Below are 16743 nucleotides of genomic sequence, written 5' to 3' on the forward strand. Positions count from 1 at the left end.
GGGCTCGGAGACTGGCGGGGCCCCGGGCCGTGCGCGCAGCCGCTCAGATCCTGGTTGGGGAACTGGGGGAAAGGAAGGGGGTCGAGACCGACCGAGGCCCGGAGACACCCCCACCGTCCTGTGGGAACAACATCCTCAGGGCCAGCCATTCCCCACCATTCACATCCTCCGAAAATGGCACCTGTTCTTATCCATCTGCGGATCAATGAACGGAGCCCGGCCTGGTTCACCCGAACCCTCAGCCCGCACTTCTGCGTGGGAGTGGAGGGGGTGTCTGGTGTCTGGGAATTCCCCTGGTGGGGCAATAAGCCAGGGGTCTGGTGTCATCCCCCACCCACATTGTTACACTGGGTCACTCCAATCGCTGCCGTGCCTGCAGCCCAGGCACCCTACAGCCCGTCCTCCCGGACCCACGCGTCCTGGTGGGGCTGCCCCTCACCCACTGTCCTCAGTCCCGTCTCACACACCAAACCCTCTTCTGCCTCGGGGCCTTTGCACCAGCTGCCTCTGCCTAGACCTGGTTCCCTGGATGCCCCCTCCCCACCCCAGGTGTATGTCCGGCTCCCTGGATCCACCCCCCACCCTGTGTGTCTAGCCCCCTGGACCCACCCCAAATGCTGTGTGTCTAGCCCCCTGGACTCCCGTCCCCACTAGGTCCCTGGACCCCCCACCTGTCCCATGTGTCCAACTCCCAGGACTCCCCCCACCATGTATCCGCCTCCCTGGGTTCCCCTGCCACCCCATATGTTTGGCTCCTTGTCCTCCTGCTGCCTTCTCAGGGCCTGTACACCCCCAGCCTCATCAGACTTGTCACTCTATTAGAACAGGATGTAGGGCCTGGACTGTTGGCTCCCTGCTACCCCCACCCACAGGGCAGTGCTGGGGTTGACCTGGCCTTGGCTGCACATTTGGCCCCTGGATCAGCTCTAGGACTAGATGTACCCAAAAGGATGCCCATATCCCTGCCTCAGCTCCTGCCTCTGCTCACCCAGAGAGCTGCCTTGCCCCCATGTCCACGATGCAGCCACCAGGCCTGGGTAACTGGGGGTGTCAGAGATGGGCTGGGCCACCCAGAAGAGGAGCCGGCACTTGCTGGGTCTGTATCCCGGCTCCGCGTGCCTCAGTGTCCCTACCTGTAAAGTGGGATCTATAGGAACCCACGTATGGGCCGGGCACAGTGCTCACACCTATAAACCCAGCACCTTGGGAGGCCAAAGGAAGGATCCTTTGAGCTCGGGAGATAGCCTCTCGCTCTGTTGCCCAGGCTGGAGTGCAGTGGCATGATCTCAGCTCACTGCAGCCTCCACCTCCCGGGTTCAAGCGATTCTCTTGTCTCAGCTTCCTGAGTAACTGGGATTACAGGCGCTTGCCACCACGCCTGGCTAAGTTTTGTATTTTTAGTAGAGATGGTGGGGTTTTGCCATGTTGGCCAGGCTGGTCTCAAACTCCTGACCTCAAGTGATCTGCCTGCCTCAGCCTCCCAAAGTGCTGTGATTACAGGTATGAGCCATCATGCCTGGCCAAAAAAAAATTTTTTTTAATTAACTGGGTGTGATGGCACATGCCTGTGGTCCCAGCTACCTGAGGCCAAGGTGGGAAGATCACTTGAACACAGCAGTTTGAGGCTGCAGTGAACTATGATCACACCACTGCACTTCAGCCTGGGCGACAGACCAAGACTCTGTCTCCAAAAAAAAAACCCCTAAACCCATGTGTTATGGATAGGGCCTCTAAGAAGGCAATTAAGGTTAGGAGAGTACTAAGGGTGAGGCCCTGAACTGTTGTCCTTATAAGAAGAGGAAGAGACACCAGGAGTGAGCACACAGAGCAGAGGGACTCAGGGAGAGGGTGCCGTCTGCAAGCCACGGAGCGGCCTCAGGAGGCACCCACCCTGCTGGCAGCCTGATCTCTGACATCCAGACTCCGGAAGTGAGAAAGTAAATGTCGTTTAAGACCCCCAGGCTGTGGTGTTGAGTTACACGGCTCCAGCAGGTCATTCACCAGGTCATGGGGATCTGGGCCTGGAATCATGTGCTGGCCACGTCAGCAGCATGGCGCCCATGGTCACCGCTTCAGCTGACCACATGCCCGCATGCCCCAGGGACAGAGCAGGGTGTGCCACAGGCACTGTCTGGGTCCTGAAGCTGTGGGGCAGGCCGGTCTGGTCCTGCCCAGAGCCCTCACAGCCTGTGCTCTGATTCGAGGGCCGTTCAGTTGGGTTGAGCTCCACGGTTCCAGGGCACCCGCTGTCAGCTCAGGCCCGAGGCCACACCTCACTGAATCCCCCCAGCAGCAGGTGCCCGCGTACCCATAGATTCCCTCAAACCAAACTAAAGGTGCTGCCCCCGGCCACACCCTTGGCGTCTGCGGATGCTTTTCCCTGCCCTTTAGCACTTCCTTTGGGGCAGAAAGATGTTTTGGAGCCCTGGACCCCCAGCTTGAAGAAGATGGCCCCCCAGCACCGTAGCACCCCTCCCCTCCTTCCCTGCCCCCCAGCACTGCAGCACCCGTCCCGCTCCTTCCCTGCCCCCTGGCACTGCAGCACCCCTCCCCCTCCTTCCCTGCCCAGTTTCCCAGCTGGGCTATACCTGGACACCCTCAGTGCGGGTAGCTGGGAGTTGGCTGAGGGAGACCACATTCACCTCACTCCTGGCCTCCAGCACCCAGCAGGACTCACAGGTGGAAGGCAGACAGGGTATGTGCCAGGGCCTGGGGCCGCCAAAACGAGGAACATCAAACTGGTCCTTTCTTCTTTCCCAGTTCAGGAGAGCTGAGGATGTCAGCCAGGCCACGGCCCCTCCAGAAGCCCTATGGGAGAATCCTTCCCACCTTTGCCTCAGGTAGCTGGGACCACAGGCACCTAACACTTCCAGCTTCCGCATCCTTGGCTGCAGCCACATCGCCCCCTCCCGCCCCCACATCCACCATCACGTGGCTTCTCCTGTGTCTCTGTCTCCTTATGCTGCCCTTCTTAGGATGCCATCGCATTGGAGTGGGACCACCCAGCCAATTACATCCGCAATGACCCTATTCGCATGCCACATTCTGATAGACCAGCAGCTACGACTGGATCCTATCTGTTTGGGAACCACCATTCAGCCCTGGACCTGTGTGGGGCTGATAGCCCCCAGTGCCGGCTCCCCCAGGCCACCCTGCAACCACCCTCATCATAGATGCCACGACAGTGGAGGCCAGGGGCCCTTCCTGGTGCCCCGGTGAGTGGCATAGCCAGGACCTGACCCTCCCATGTCTCTGTGGCAGAGCAAGGTGGGTGGGGAACTGGCTGTCCTGCTCTCAGTGGCATTCCTGGTACCTATGCCCTGCCCAGCCCAGAGCAGATGTCAACACACATCTGGGTGTCAGGCAGCCCCGTGTCACTGAGTGGGGTAAAGAAGGGAGGGTGAGAGGAAGGTCAGAAGGCCATGGCTGAGGGTGTAGGTGTGGGCTGTGGCTCTTGCTTCCCAGAACACAGACTGACCTTGGTGGCAGACCTCACCGTGGGAGCCCCCAAAAGCTGCCTGCCTGGGGCCTCCAGGCCTCTTGCGGGGCCCTAAAAGCACAGGGATCCAGGACAAGCGGTGTGGGGGCCCCCGCAGCCTGCATGGGCCAGAGCAAGCCACTTCCCCTCAGGTTTGGGGAATGCCTACATCAGACTTGCAGAGGCAACTTCTCCATCTGCCTGGCTCCCAAGCCCTGTGGCAGGAGGGGAGCCAAGCAATGAAAGGGCCCGGTGGGTGTGGACGGGCCCTGTTCCCATCTGGACTTGGCCATTGCCTGTGGCACGCCCTGCTCTGTCCCTGGGGCACCCGGGCATGTGGCTCAGCTGAAAGGGTGACCATGGGCACCATCTGCCTGGCTCCCAGGTCTTGAGGCCAGAGAGGAGCCAAGAAATGAAAGGGCCTGGTGGATGTGGGTGGGCCTCAGTGTCTGCCTGCTCCAGGAGGAGGGGGGTGGGCACTGACTCCTGGTTGAGCGCTGGGGGCAGGGAGGCTCCTCTGGACAGGAAGACCCTCCAGGAACAGACCAGCAAGACCGGCACTGTCCAGATGGGACCAGGAGCCGGACAGTGGCGTCAGACACGCCCCACAGTGGCCACAATCACAGCCACTTCCCGGAGGTGAAGACCTGGAGGCAGGGCCACTGCTGCCAGGGATCCTGGTGTGGACACTGGCAGGACTAGGGGATGCTCCCTCGAGGCTGGTGTGGAAGAGGCTGTGCCGCCCAGCGGGTGGGCACCCAACGGGGCTTCAAGCCAGGCTGTCCTCCCAAGGCCAGCCTCATCCAGAAAGAGAGGGGCCAAGGTGCCCGGCATCCACCTTCCTTGACTGCCCTGTCCACTGCAGGGCCAGCAGCCTGTGGGCAGGAGGTGCTTTGAGGGAGCCGGGGGAGCCTGGGGGACGCACGGCATTTCCACACTGTAACCACATCCGGTAGAGGCCACAAAGTCCACCCGTCTTGGGGTAAAAGTGAGGAAACTGAGGCTGGGGAAGCTAAGGGGCTCACGTGGCCCCTGGAAGGGACGGGGCTGCACCCCGGCCGCCGACAGTGTGGAAATGGCGGTTCCTGAGCCAGTGTCGTGGCAAGGGGCAAGGTACGGGCGCTGTCAGAAGTCCCACGCCCCTCCCCAACCCCCCAGGAAGTTCCACTGAGCGCTCAGTGCTGAGTCACCAGCTGCGGGGCCTGCAGTCCTGGCCGGACAGGAAGGTTGAGCAAGGCCTTGCCTTCCCCCTCGGGCGGGAGACACAGATCCTGGCACACAGTCTGGCCCCACTCCCCAGGCCCCCAGCCCCATAGCCCTCCAGCCACAGCCTGGCTGCTGTCCTCACACCCTTGGCTCTGGCCTGGTGAAGGCCAAGGGCACCTCAGAACCTCCCTGTGCCTTCGTGTGTCAGGCTGGGGCTGGGTGCGAGGCCACAGCAGGGGCTGGCAGGTGGCGACCTCTGCCCCTTGACCTGGGGTGCTCCGGGTTGAGACATGGGGTAGCTGCAGTCTCAGCAATGACAAGCTCTGCATAACCCTGGCGAGTAGACGGCCAAGGGGAGTCCAGCCTCAGTCACTGGGGAGTGGACCAGCAAGGGGAGCCTAGCCTCAGTCACTGGCGAGTGGACAGCCTAGGCGAGCCCAGCCTCGGTCACTGGGGAGTGGATGGCCAAAGTGAGCCCAGCCTTAGTCACTGAGGAATGGACGGCCAAGGGGAACCCAGCCTCGGTCACTGGGGAGTGGATGGCCAAAGCAAGCCCAGCCTTAGTCACTGAGGAATGGACGGCCAAGGGGAACCCAGCCTCGGTCACTGGGGAGTGGACTGGCAAGGGGAGCCCAGCCTCAGTCACTGGCGAGTGGACAGCCTAGGCGAGCCCAGCCTCGGTCACTGGGGAGTGGATGGCCAAAGCGAGCCCAGCCTTAGTCACTGAGGAATGGACGGCCAAGGTGAGCCCAGCCTTGGTCACTGGCGAAGGGATGGCCAAGGGGAACCCAGCCTCGGTCACTGGGGAATAGACGGCCAAGATGAGCTCACCCTCGGTCACTGGCGAGTGGACGGCCAAGACGAATCCAGGCGGTCACTGGGGAGTGGACGGCCTCGGCAAGCCCAGGAGGTCACTGGAGGAGGAGAAATGCAGGAAGAAGGCAGCTCTCGACAGCGCGGCGGGTGCACAGAGCCCTGAAGGAGCCGTGTGTAAGGTGCCGAGGGTGTGGTCAGGGAGGCCGCACCAGGACCACCAAAGCAGGTGACACCTAAATGGCGTTCCAGGCCAGGGAAGAGAGGACAGAGGCCCGGCCAGGGCTGCAGCATAAACCAGACCGGTGCTGACCACGGCAGAAGGTCCTCTCCGGCTGTGCGTGGAGAATGGGCAGCAGGGATGAGAGCCTGGGGCCAGGCTGGTGGCACTGGCTGTTCCTGAAGCCCATCACTCATCTGCATCTGTTCCATCCAGGCGCTGGGGTGGGCAGGACACCAGGATGCCAATGGCTCACTGAGCCTCCGGGGGCGCCACTAGGGCTCGGGGACCATGGGACTTGCCACTGGACATGGGGGTTGAGGATAAGGGAGAGAGGCTGAGGCAGCCCTGCGTGAGCCCAGCAGGACTGGGGTTACCGTGAGAGGAAGCTCCTGAGGGCTGTGAGAGTGGACGGGGCCACCCCGGGCAGGTGTGGGCAGGGAGGAGAGGAGCCGGGATGGGGCCCATGCACTGGGCTCAGGAGACGTGGGGAAGACCCTGAGCTGTAGAAGAGGAGGACACCCAGGACCAGGCAGGGCCCGGAGACCGGGGCAGCGACAGAGCCTTGCTGGGCCTGCAGGTCTGAGGCACTTGGGGGTTGGCCTGGAGGCCTAGGGAGGGCGTGTGGGGCAGCAGCACACTTTGCTGGTGCCACCTGGGAAGGTGCCCACCCGTCTCCAAGGGGCGGGGGAGGAGCTAGTCTGTGCAGAGAGGGTGACACTGTCCCGGTCACCCTCCCCTAGACAGCAGGGAAGGTCGGGTCACCCCCAGGCACTTGCAGGCCGTGGGGGCTCCCCAGGAGCCGGTGGCTGCCAGTAGGGTCTCGCAGGCCAGAGGCCTTGCTCCCTGGGTCTGCTCTGCCTCTGGAGGCCCCAGCTGGCAGGGGGACCGATGGGGCCCTTCCCCACCTGCCTCCCAGGTGCCAGTGGCCGCCCCTGAGCAGGGGGGTCCGAGGCCCCTGCCTGGGCTGCTCCCCGACTGCTTGGCCAAAGGGTGCAAAGAGGGGGCTGGAGGGCTGCACTGAAAGGCGGGACTACAGGCGAGCACGGGCTGCACTGCTCCCACCCAGCCTTGAGTTCCAGCCCTGACTCCTCTCCTTCCACGCTGCAGTCCTGCCTCCATGGCAGACCCAGGGCCGACGTGGGCTCCAAGGAGGGCAGAGGAAACCCTGACCCCCCAGTCCCCAGCTCAAGAGGAGGCAGGGGTGGGACACAGGGCAGGTGGAGTGGAGAAAGGGGGAAAACTGCACTCCAGGATGCTGGATGCTCAGGGCCGGCGGGGCTGCCATTCACAGCAGGTGGGGGGAACTCTTAGGGCCACACTCTGTCCAGCCTCCAAAAGCCTGAGCTAGGAGGAGAGGGCAGTGTCCCCACCCATCCAGCCACCTGCCACCCCAGTCCTGGGACAGAGTTGTCTCTGTTGGCCCAGCCTGGCCTGGATGCCCCAGGCTGGGCTCCACGGCCACCAAGGCTCTGACACCCCAAAACCTTCTTGCCAAGGAAAGATGTTCCTCCCCGAGTGCCCAGGAGAGCTGCCTCCTGCTCCATGCCCACCACTGAGGCCTCCAGCTGATGACCCCCTGGCCTGCTGAGGCTTGAGTGTTGGGGCCAAGGGGCTGGGGTAGGGCTCCACTCCACCCCAGGAGTGGGAAGGGGAGACCCAGGGCAACCTCTGGCCCCACAGGCAGCCCCTGCCCGGCACACCCACTCCAGCTTAAACACGGAAGCAGGCTGACCACACCGATTTTTGTCCTTAGGATAGATTCCGGCCAGGCATGGTGGCTCATGCCTGTAATCCCAGCACTTTGGGAGGCCGAGGCGGGAGAATCACCTGAGCTCAGGAGTTCAAGACCAGCCTGGCCAATATAGTGAGACCCTGTCTCCATCTAAAAAAAATTTTTTTTAAGTAAATAAGAAAAGAAAGTAAAGATCTCTTCCACAAATGTGCTGGGACAACTGGATATTCACATGCAAAAGAATAATGCTGGATCGCTATCTCACACCATGTATAAGTATTAATGGAAAATAGATCAACAAACAAAACGTAAAAGCTAATATCATAAAACTCTCAAAAGAAAGCATATTTATTTATTTAATTATTATTATTTTTTTTTAGAGTCTCACTGTCACCCACCCAGGCAGGCGTGCAATGGTGTGATCCCGGCTCATGGCAACCTTTACCTCCTGGGCTCAAGCAGTTCTCATGCCTCAGCTTCGCGAGTAGCTGGGAAGGCTACTGGCGTGCACCACCACACCGGGCTAATGTTTGTATTTTTAGCAGAGACACGTTTCTACTGGCCAGGCTGGTCTCAAACTCCTGGCCTCAAGTGATCTGCCCACCTCGACCTCCCAAAGTGCTGGGATTACAGGTGTGAGCCACTGCACCCGGCCCAGTTTTTTGAGATGATACCAAAAACACAAGCAACATAAGAAACAAAGATACAATTTTGTGCATCAAAGGAGAGTGAAGGCAGCCCACAGAATGGGGGAAAATACATATCTGCAGACCATGTATCTGTTAAGAGTTTAATACCCAGAACCTGTAAAACTCAGCAAAGGGCCAGGCATGGCAGCTCACACCTGTAATCCCAGCACTTTGGGAGGCTGACGCAGGCGAATCACTTCAGCTCAGGAGTTCAAAGAACAGCCTGGGCAACATGGTGAAACCCTGTCTCTACAAAACCACACAAAAACATTAGCTGGGTGTGGTGGTGATGCTCACCTGTCGTCCCAGCTACTTGGGAGGCTGAGGCAGGGGAAGCTCGTGTGAGCCTGGGAGGTGAAGGCTGCAGTAAGCTGAGAATGCGCCACTGCAGTCCAGCCTGGGCAATAGAGTAAGACTTTGTTCCAAACATGAAAGAGAGTAAAACTAAACAACAACAACAACAACAAAGACAACCCAATATAAGAATGGGTAGGATCCGAATGGACATTTTTCCAAGGAAGATACAAAATGGCCAATGGGGTAGGCCAGGCGCCGTGGCTCAAGCCTGTAATCCCAGCACTTTGGGAGACCGAGGCGGGCGGATCACGAGGTCAGGAGATCGAGACCATCCTCACTAACACAGTGAAACCCCGTCTCTACTAAAAATACAAAAAATTAGCCGGGTGTGGTGGCAGGCGCTACTAAGCTACTCAGGAGGCTGAGGCAGGAGAATGGCGTGAACCCGGGAGGCGGAGCTTGCAGTGAGCAGATATTGCGCCACTGCACTCCAGCCTGGGGCACAGAGCGAGACTCCGTCTCAAAAAAAAAAAAATGGCCAATGGGCATATGAAAAGATGCTCAACATCATTAGTCATTAGAGAAATGCAAATCCAATCCATAACGAGACACTACTTCACACCCACAAGCACAGCTTTATGAAAAACAGGCCTGGTGTGGTGGCACGGGCCCGGAGTCTCAGCCAGGCAGGAGGCGGAGGCGGGAGGATCACTTGAGCCCAGGAATTCCTGCCTGGGCAACATAAGATGATCCTGGTCTCTGAAAAACAAACGCCTCCCAGAAAACCTCCACAGAAAATAACAGGCGCTGGTGAGGATGTGGAGAAACCGGAACCCTTGAATGCCCTGCTGAGAATGGAAACAGCCAAAGCCTCCGAGGAAAACAGGGTGGTGGCTCCTCACGGAGAGGAGCGTCGCCCTGGGACCCAGCAACTCCGCTCCTCCGTTCACACCAAAGAGAAATGAAGACATCTGTTCACACAGACACTGGCCCATGAATGTCCATGGCACCACTGTTCACAACAGCCAAAAGGTGGAGACGACTCAAATGTCCGTCAACAGATGAGTGAAGAAACGAAACGTGATCCATCCACATGAGGAAACATCATTCAGTCGTAAAAAGGAATGAAGAGGCCGGGCGCGGTGGCTCACGCCTGTCATCCCGGCACTTTGGGAGGTCGAGGCGGGTGGCTCACCTGAGGTCAGGAGTTCGAGACCAGCGTGGCCAACATGGTGAAACCCCATCTCTACTAACAATATAAAAATTAGCCGGTCGTGGTGGTGGGTGCCTGCAATCCCAGCTACTGGGGAGGCTGAGGCAGGAGAATCGCTTGAACCGGGGAGGCGGAGGTTGCAGTGAGCTGAGATCGTGCCACCACACTCCAGCCTGGGCGACAGAGCGAGACTCCGTCTCAAAAACAAAAAGGAATGAAGCACTGACAGACTCTCTCCCGTGGATGAACGTGGAAGACGTGATGCTCAGTAAAACCAGTGACAAAGGCCACACCCGGCAGGGCTGCATTCACACGAAATGTCCCGGACAAAGGCCACACCCGGCAGGGCTGCATTCACACGAAATGTCCCGGACAGGCCAGTCCACAGACACAGAAAGCAGATGGGTGGACACCAGGGAATGGGGAGGGGCTGTGGGAAGGAGGATGGGGAGCGATTACTTAATGGATGCAGGGTGTTTTTATTCACTTATTTATTTTTGAGACGGAATCTCGCTCTGTCTCCCAGGCTGGAGTGCAGTGGCGTGATCTCGGCTCACTGCAAGCTCCGCCTCCCGGGTTCACGCCATTCTCCTGCCTCAGCCTCCCATGTAGCTGGGACTACAGGTGCCCGCCACCATGTCTGGCTAATTTTTTGCATTTTTAGTAGAGACGGGGTTTCACCGTGTTAGCCAGGATGGTCTCGATCTCCTGACCTCGTGATCCGCCCACCTCGGCCTCCCAAAGTGCTGGGATGACAGGTGTGAGCCACCGCGCCCGGCTGGTGCAGGGTGTTTTTAAGGGGTGATGAAAGAGTTTTGAAACTAGACAGCTGGTGGTGGACAACGTGAGCACATCCAGTGCCTCTGAGCTGCCCTCCACCGTAGCCGTGTGCTACAGAAAGAAGCTCTACCTGAATTAATTATTATTATTGTTGTTATTATTATTATTTTTGAGACAGAGTTTTGCTCTGTTACCCAGGTTGGAGTACAGTGTCGTGATCTCGGCTCACTGCAACCTCCACCTCCCAGGTTCAAGCGATTCTCCTGCCTCAGCCTCCCAAGTAGCTGGGATTACAGGCACCCACAACCATGCCTGGTTAATTTTTGTATTTTTGGTAGAGATGGGGTTTCACCATATTGGCCAGGCTGGTCTCGAACTCCTGACCTCAGGTGATCCGCCTGCCTCAGCCTCCCAAAGTGCTGGGATTTCAGGTGTGAGCCACTGAGCCTGGCCTATTTATTTATTTTTCTTTTTGAGACAGAGTCTTGGTCTGTCACCCAGGCTGGAGTGCAGTGGTATGATCTAGGCTCACTGCAGTCTCCGTCTCCTGGGTTCAAGCAATTCTCCTGCCCTCCTGCCTCAGTCTCCTGAGTAGTGGGAATTACAGGTGCGCACCACCACGCCTGGCTAATTTTTTGTATTTTCTGGTAGAAACTGGGTTTCACCATGTTGGCCAGGCTGGTCTCAAACTTCTGGTCTCAAGTCATCCGCCTGCCTCAACCTCCCAAAGTGCTGAGATTACTGGTGTGAGCCACCATGCCTAGTGCAATTTATTGATTTTTGCTTTTTGAGACAGGGTCTCACTCTGTCCCAGGCCGGAGGGCAGTGGCACGATCTTGGCTCACTGCAGGCTCAAAATCTCGGCCTCAAGCAACTGTACCACCTCAGCCCCCCAAGTAGCTGGGACTACAGGTGTGCATCGTCATGCCTGGCTAATATTTGTGTGATTTTTTTGGTAGAGATAGGATTTTAATATGTTGCCCAGGCTGGCCTTGAACTTCTGGGCCCATGTGATCCACCTGCCGAAGTGCTGGGATTACAGACATGAGCCACCGTGCCCAGTCCCACCTTGATCTTTAAAAGGAATGAACAAGTAATACAAAGTCCCTGCTGGTAAAACGGGAAATGTAGGAAAGTAAAGGAGGAAATCGAACACAGCCCTACCTGACCCCAGGTGGGTGTGTCCTGGTCTCTATGTACATGTGTGTTGCCCAGGCTGGTCTCAAACTCCTGGCCTCCCAAAGGGATCCTCCTGCCTTGGCCTCCCAACCTGCTGAGACTGCTGGCGTGAGTCACTGTGCCAGGCCTGGGGATGATTTTGTAGGTAGCAGTAGAGGATTAATACAGTTTGCAAGTCTGTGGGGAAGGTGGGACCTTGACACCAGGCCCTTTTGTCTCCCAGGTACGGTAGAGGCCTCCCAGCCCAGTGTCTCCCCCAGAGCCGAGGCTTCACCTCTACCGATCAGGGTAGGGGTGGTGGGACCTTGGCAGGGTCCGTGGGTAAGTAACAGCCATCGCTCAGGACCTGCCCAGAATCCTCTGGCATGATTTGCCCTTAGCAGCCAGGTCCTACCCCAACCTGGTTACCGCATCTGGATAATAGAAAGTCCTGGAACCACACACAGGTGCACCAGCCTCCCCTGGGGTCTGCAGCCCACAGGTGAAGCCCTCTGTGCCCCAAGTACCCAGGGAGAGGGTACAGCCCATGCCAAGGCTCAGAGACTGAAGGAGAGCCGAGAGGAGAGGCTCGGGAGCCTTGTGGTCTGGACAGGCCAGGGCCCCCAGGCTGCTTTCTGGCCCTCCCTGGTCTCGCACCCACTGTGGCTCTGCAGTCCACACCTGGGACCAGTGCTGGGGGGGCACCTCCTCCCTGCGCACCCTGCCCCTTGCCCCCCTGCCCACCCTGCCCCTTACCCTCCCCGCCCTTTGCCCTCTCCCTGACAGGGAAGGCCAGAGCCAAGCATGATTGGCTGCTGAGTCTGACCTCTCTGAGGCTCCATCCTCTCATTTATGAAGAGGCAAAGGAGAGTTCCCCGAGAGTGGTCCTAGAGTGTGGTGGCGGACGGGCACAGATGTGTCCCAATGGAGCAGTGACCCCCCAGGCAGAGGCTGCCTGTCCTCAGAGCCTGTGTCCCTAAGAAACTCCCCATGGGCTGGACCTCAGTCCCCACGCCACACAGCCCCTGCACTTGCTGGCACCCACACATGGCTGTTCTGGCAGAGCTCAGTTGAGGGCACCAGGAAAGACGTCAGGAAGACAAGAGGCCAAGCCACCCGGCCCCAGGACACAGCCCACGCCTGACCCGTGGACAGAGCCGGGGCGTGGGGTAGAGGGAGGATGAACCTGAAGTCTAACATGAGAGCCCGGCCAGTGCTGACAGGATGATGGGGGCAGGGCATGGAAGAAAATGTGGTTTCTCAATGGGGTTCTGGAAGGACTGTGGGAGGTCTTCCGGGGTGCTCAGGAGGGGAGGATGCACCTAACAGGTGAGAAGAGCTAGAGTTGAAACCCTCCCAAAAGCCACCGGGTGAGCTTTGCTGTGCCCACTTTACAGAGCAAGAGACTGAGGCCCGGAGAGATCCCCATACTTCCTTCTTTCCCCACTTGACCACATTCTTGGAATGGCCACCAGGATCCAACGGGCATTAGTCTTGAATGTTCCAGCAGCACTGACCCCATCTCAGTTCCGTCTCCCAGTGACAGAGCGAGAGGTCACTGAGGACATCAAGAAGACCTGGCCAGCCCACAGCAGCTGCTCTCATCAGACCATGAACACCTACACCCCAACACCTGTGCACAGACACCCCAACACCTATGCAGACACACCCTCACGCCCCTTCACACCCCTAGCCCCACACTCCTGCACACTCATACCCCTACACCATGCATCACACCTGAACCCCATGACGAAAACCCACCGTGGGCAGCAGTGTGGTGGGTCAGGCCCCACTGGGCCACGGTGAGGGGTCTCCTGCCCTTTTCACCTCTGCCCCTTGCTTGAGCTGCCACTCACAGGGAAGGCCCAGCAGCAGCCAGGTTAATATGCATTTTTCTGACTTTGGGAGGCCGAGGCAGGTGAATCATGAGGTCAGGAGTTCAAGACCAGCCTGGCCAACATGGTGAAACCCTGTCTCTACTAAAAATATAAAAATGAGCCGGGCATAGTGGCGGGTGCCGGTAATCCCAACTACTCGGGAGGCTGAAGCGGGAGAATCGCTTGAACCCGGGAGACGGAGGTTGTGGTGACCCGAGGTCGCGCCACTGCACTCCAGCCTGGGTGACAGAGTGAGACTCTGTCAAAAACAAAAAGAAAAAAATGTATTTTTCTGGGAGCCTGGACAGGTTCTCTGGGGCGAGTGAAGGGAAGGCGTACATTTGGACTGGTCCTGGGTCTAGGCTGTGTGTGGTGGGGGGCGCCAACCTCCCCTGGCACCGTCCTGGCTGCATCTCCTGTCCAGCCTGGGCACGTCCCACCACACGCCCTGCACGGGTCTGGAGTCTGGGGAAGGTGTGGCCACAGGTGTGGAGTGACAGGCTGTGACAGTTGTGTCACCAGATCCTCTGGGCAGGGAGCTGTAAGGCAGGCAGGGTCAGGAGCTGGACAGCCCAGGACCCCAGGGAGGCGGGGCTGTGGCTCGGCCGGAATGTCCTTCCCCGTGACTCGGCTTTCTTCTCCTGACCCGGCCAGTCCTGGCCGCAGTCCTGTCCATGGGGTGGCAACTGGTGCTGGGTGGTACGGCCAGGACTGGGGCAGGACGGGGTGGCCCTGCTGGGATCTGGAAAATGGTGTGCAGGGTTCCCAAGGATGCAGGATGTGGGCTCTGTGTGGCTCCCCAGACCCTGGAAGGTTCCCTGGGACCCGAGATCTGGCCCCGATAGGTCTGGGGGCCTGTTCTGCCACCCTCCCTGGGGCAGCGGCTGTGATGTCCCTCAGAAAAAAGCCTCTCCGCATTTCCTAGGTCATGTCATGACACAGAGGTAGGGCCTGGCTCCCAACCTGACTGAAGATGAGACCCCTGGGGCAGCCCATGGGGGAGGAAGCAGATCCCAGCCTTCCCTTCATGCCCGTCCCCTCCCACAAAGGTTGCTCTTGGAAAAGGTGGGACCACGTTCCCCAGGGAGCTTAAGCCTGCCAGGGAGCAGGGTGGGAAGGACCTGGGGGCCAGCCCCTAGGAGGACATTCCAGGGCCTGGAGGGCCCCGTAGCTGGAACTGGGAACAAAAGGAAGTTGGAGGCAGGTAGGGGCAGGTGGGGGCACCTGAGGCTGGGGGAGAAGTCAAGACTGGGGGCTGTGGGGTCACAGGGGGGCATCCTGTGAAGCTGCTCACTGGCCAGGGATGGTGCCACCTGTCCACACCCACACCTCCTTTCCTGCAGAAAAGTGCGGTCTGGGCCTAGGGGCTGACCCAGGGCCACTGTGGGAGAGCAGGCATTGGAGCCAGGTCTGGGGTGGGTGCTCCCAACACCACCCAGAGTGTAGCTGCAGAGATGCAGACACACGTGGCCTTTCCCACCCCTTCCCGCACCGCCAGGCCACTAGCAGGTGAGGGGCTCGCACCCCACCCAGAGGTGCCTCTCCCCTGCTGCGCCATCGCTGTCGCTGACACATCCATGATTGTTGAGGGAGGGGCATGTCCCCCGGAAGGCACCTTACCCAAAACCTGAGTGGCATTCAGTGCCCAGGTGCCCATGGAGTCCTGTGTCAGACGGAGCCTGGCCACCTGGGCTCTGGTGCCAGGCCTGGAATGCCCCCGCCTCCAACTGCTAGGCCTTTCTACAAGCTGAGCACTTGGAGGTCAGGGGTGCCTCATGCTACCAGAGTGCCAGAATCCTCAGAGAGGGGCCCAGGGTCGCGGAGGCTCTGGCCCAACCCCACAGCGCCCTGTCCTGTCCAGGCCCGGGGTGGGCTGTCCCAGGTGGCCTGCTTGCTAGCCGTGCTGAGCCTTTCCTCTGGGTAACAGCCTGGCAAGCCCCCAGCCCCAGCCCCCAGCAGCCATCATATCACTGTGAGCACTCTGTGGTCTTCCAGTCCCCCCAGTCAAAGCCCACAGACTTGACCTCTGCTGGGAGCCAGTGCTCATCAGTCTGCCTGCTCCCTCTCCTCTGAGGGCAGGGAGGCTCCACCCCAGCTCTGGGTGGGCAGTCCTGGGGTCCACACTCACGAGAAGCCATGCCTAGGAGGGGGCCAGGCCTGGGGGTCTGAGCCAAACCCCAGGTGCTCCCTGGGATCCCTGGAGGGATGAGTGGGCATCTTCCCAGCTGGGAGAAGACCTGGCTCTGGAAGGGGCACCCCTTTGTGCTTCAAGAGGCAGGAGGGGGCAGTGAGACCCCAGGCTCTCCGGCTCTGTCTTCCTCCCCCTGTTGCTGCTCTACGGTGGGTTCAGGGTTCAGGGATCAGGGCCAAGCTGTAGGCAGACGTGGAAGGTGTCTTGATGGCTTCAGTGGGGGCCCCAAGCCCAGCCGGCAGGCCTGGTGACTCAACAATCCGGGATGGGGAGCACAGTGACCCCGCCTCCCCAGCAGGCAATACCTTGTGGAGGACCCATTCCCACGGCTGTCCACAGTGCTCCACACCCCCTCTGCTGCTCTCCCTCACCAGAAACTGACGAATCTCCTGGTACAGGAAGACAGGAGCACCACCTGCATCACCCAAGATGGCTCCACCACCTGCCCTAGGCAGTAGCACGGCCCAGCTACGTGGGGTCTTCATCCACGAAGTCCGAGGCCCCCTCACCGCTTGCCACAAGCCTGGGTTCTGTTCACAGGCTCTCATCTTGATGTCTGGGGATGGGGGTGGTTGGGCCCCAGGTAGGGGTGAGGGCCAGACTCAGCCTCTGTGAGTGCCAGTGGGAGGGTGGGCTCATTACATTACGCAGAAAGAACACGCGGCCTCACCGGACTTGGCATCCCGGAAGGCTGGGCTCCAGGTGGAGAGCCAAGGCCCACACGGCCTCATTGCCAGGGATGGGCCTCCTCTTGCCCTCTGGAGGGGTCCTCCATTGATACCCACTGCCTCTTTTGTGCGAGGGTACGGGCTTACTGGTGCCTGGGCCTCCGAAGCCCCAGGGTCCGTGAGGGGCCAGTTAAAGGTTCCTGTGGCCCTGACAACTAGACTCCTTGGTCCAGGCCAACAAAGGCCTTACTCCCTGGAGCTGCCTCAGACCTCAGCACTCAAAGTGCCCCGTTATTTCCATGTTGCCAACGGGCTGGGAGAAGCGCCTCGCGAAGTCCAGCGGGTGGACAGGCCTTGCCTCCCCGAAGGTGGAGACGTCCGGGTTCTCAGCCGCGGGCGGGGCGGGGCAGGGGCGCGG

At 59.6% G+C, this 16743-nt stretch overlaps 1 protein-coding gene across 1 annotated transcript in view; it reads left to right on the top strand.

Moving 5' to 3' along the window:
* Window positions 1–4056: 4056 nt before the first annotated feature.
* Window positions 4057–16743, top strand: part of SLC16A3 (solute carrier family 16 (monocarboxylate transporter), member 3) — a 23637-nt gene continuing 10950 nt past the window's right edge. Inside the window, exons 1-4 of the mRNA XM_011926988.1 lie at window positions 4057–4071; window positions 6046–6069; window positions 6337–6339; window positions 6933–6937. The gene's annotated coding sequence lies outside the window, so the exon portion shown is untranslated. The remainder of the gene's footprint in view (window positions 4072–6045; window positions 6070–6336; window positions 6340–6932; window positions 6938–16743) is intronic.

Source organism: Colobus angolensis, unplaced genomic scaffold (assembly GCF_000951035.1).
Source record: "Colobus angolensis palliatus isolate OR3802 unplaced genomic scaffold, Cang.pa_1.0 Scaffold1, whole genome shotgun sequence".
Taxonomy (NCBI): domain Eukaryota; kingdom Metazoa; phylum Chordata; class Mammalia; order Primates; family Cercopithecidae; genus Colobus; species Colobus angolensis.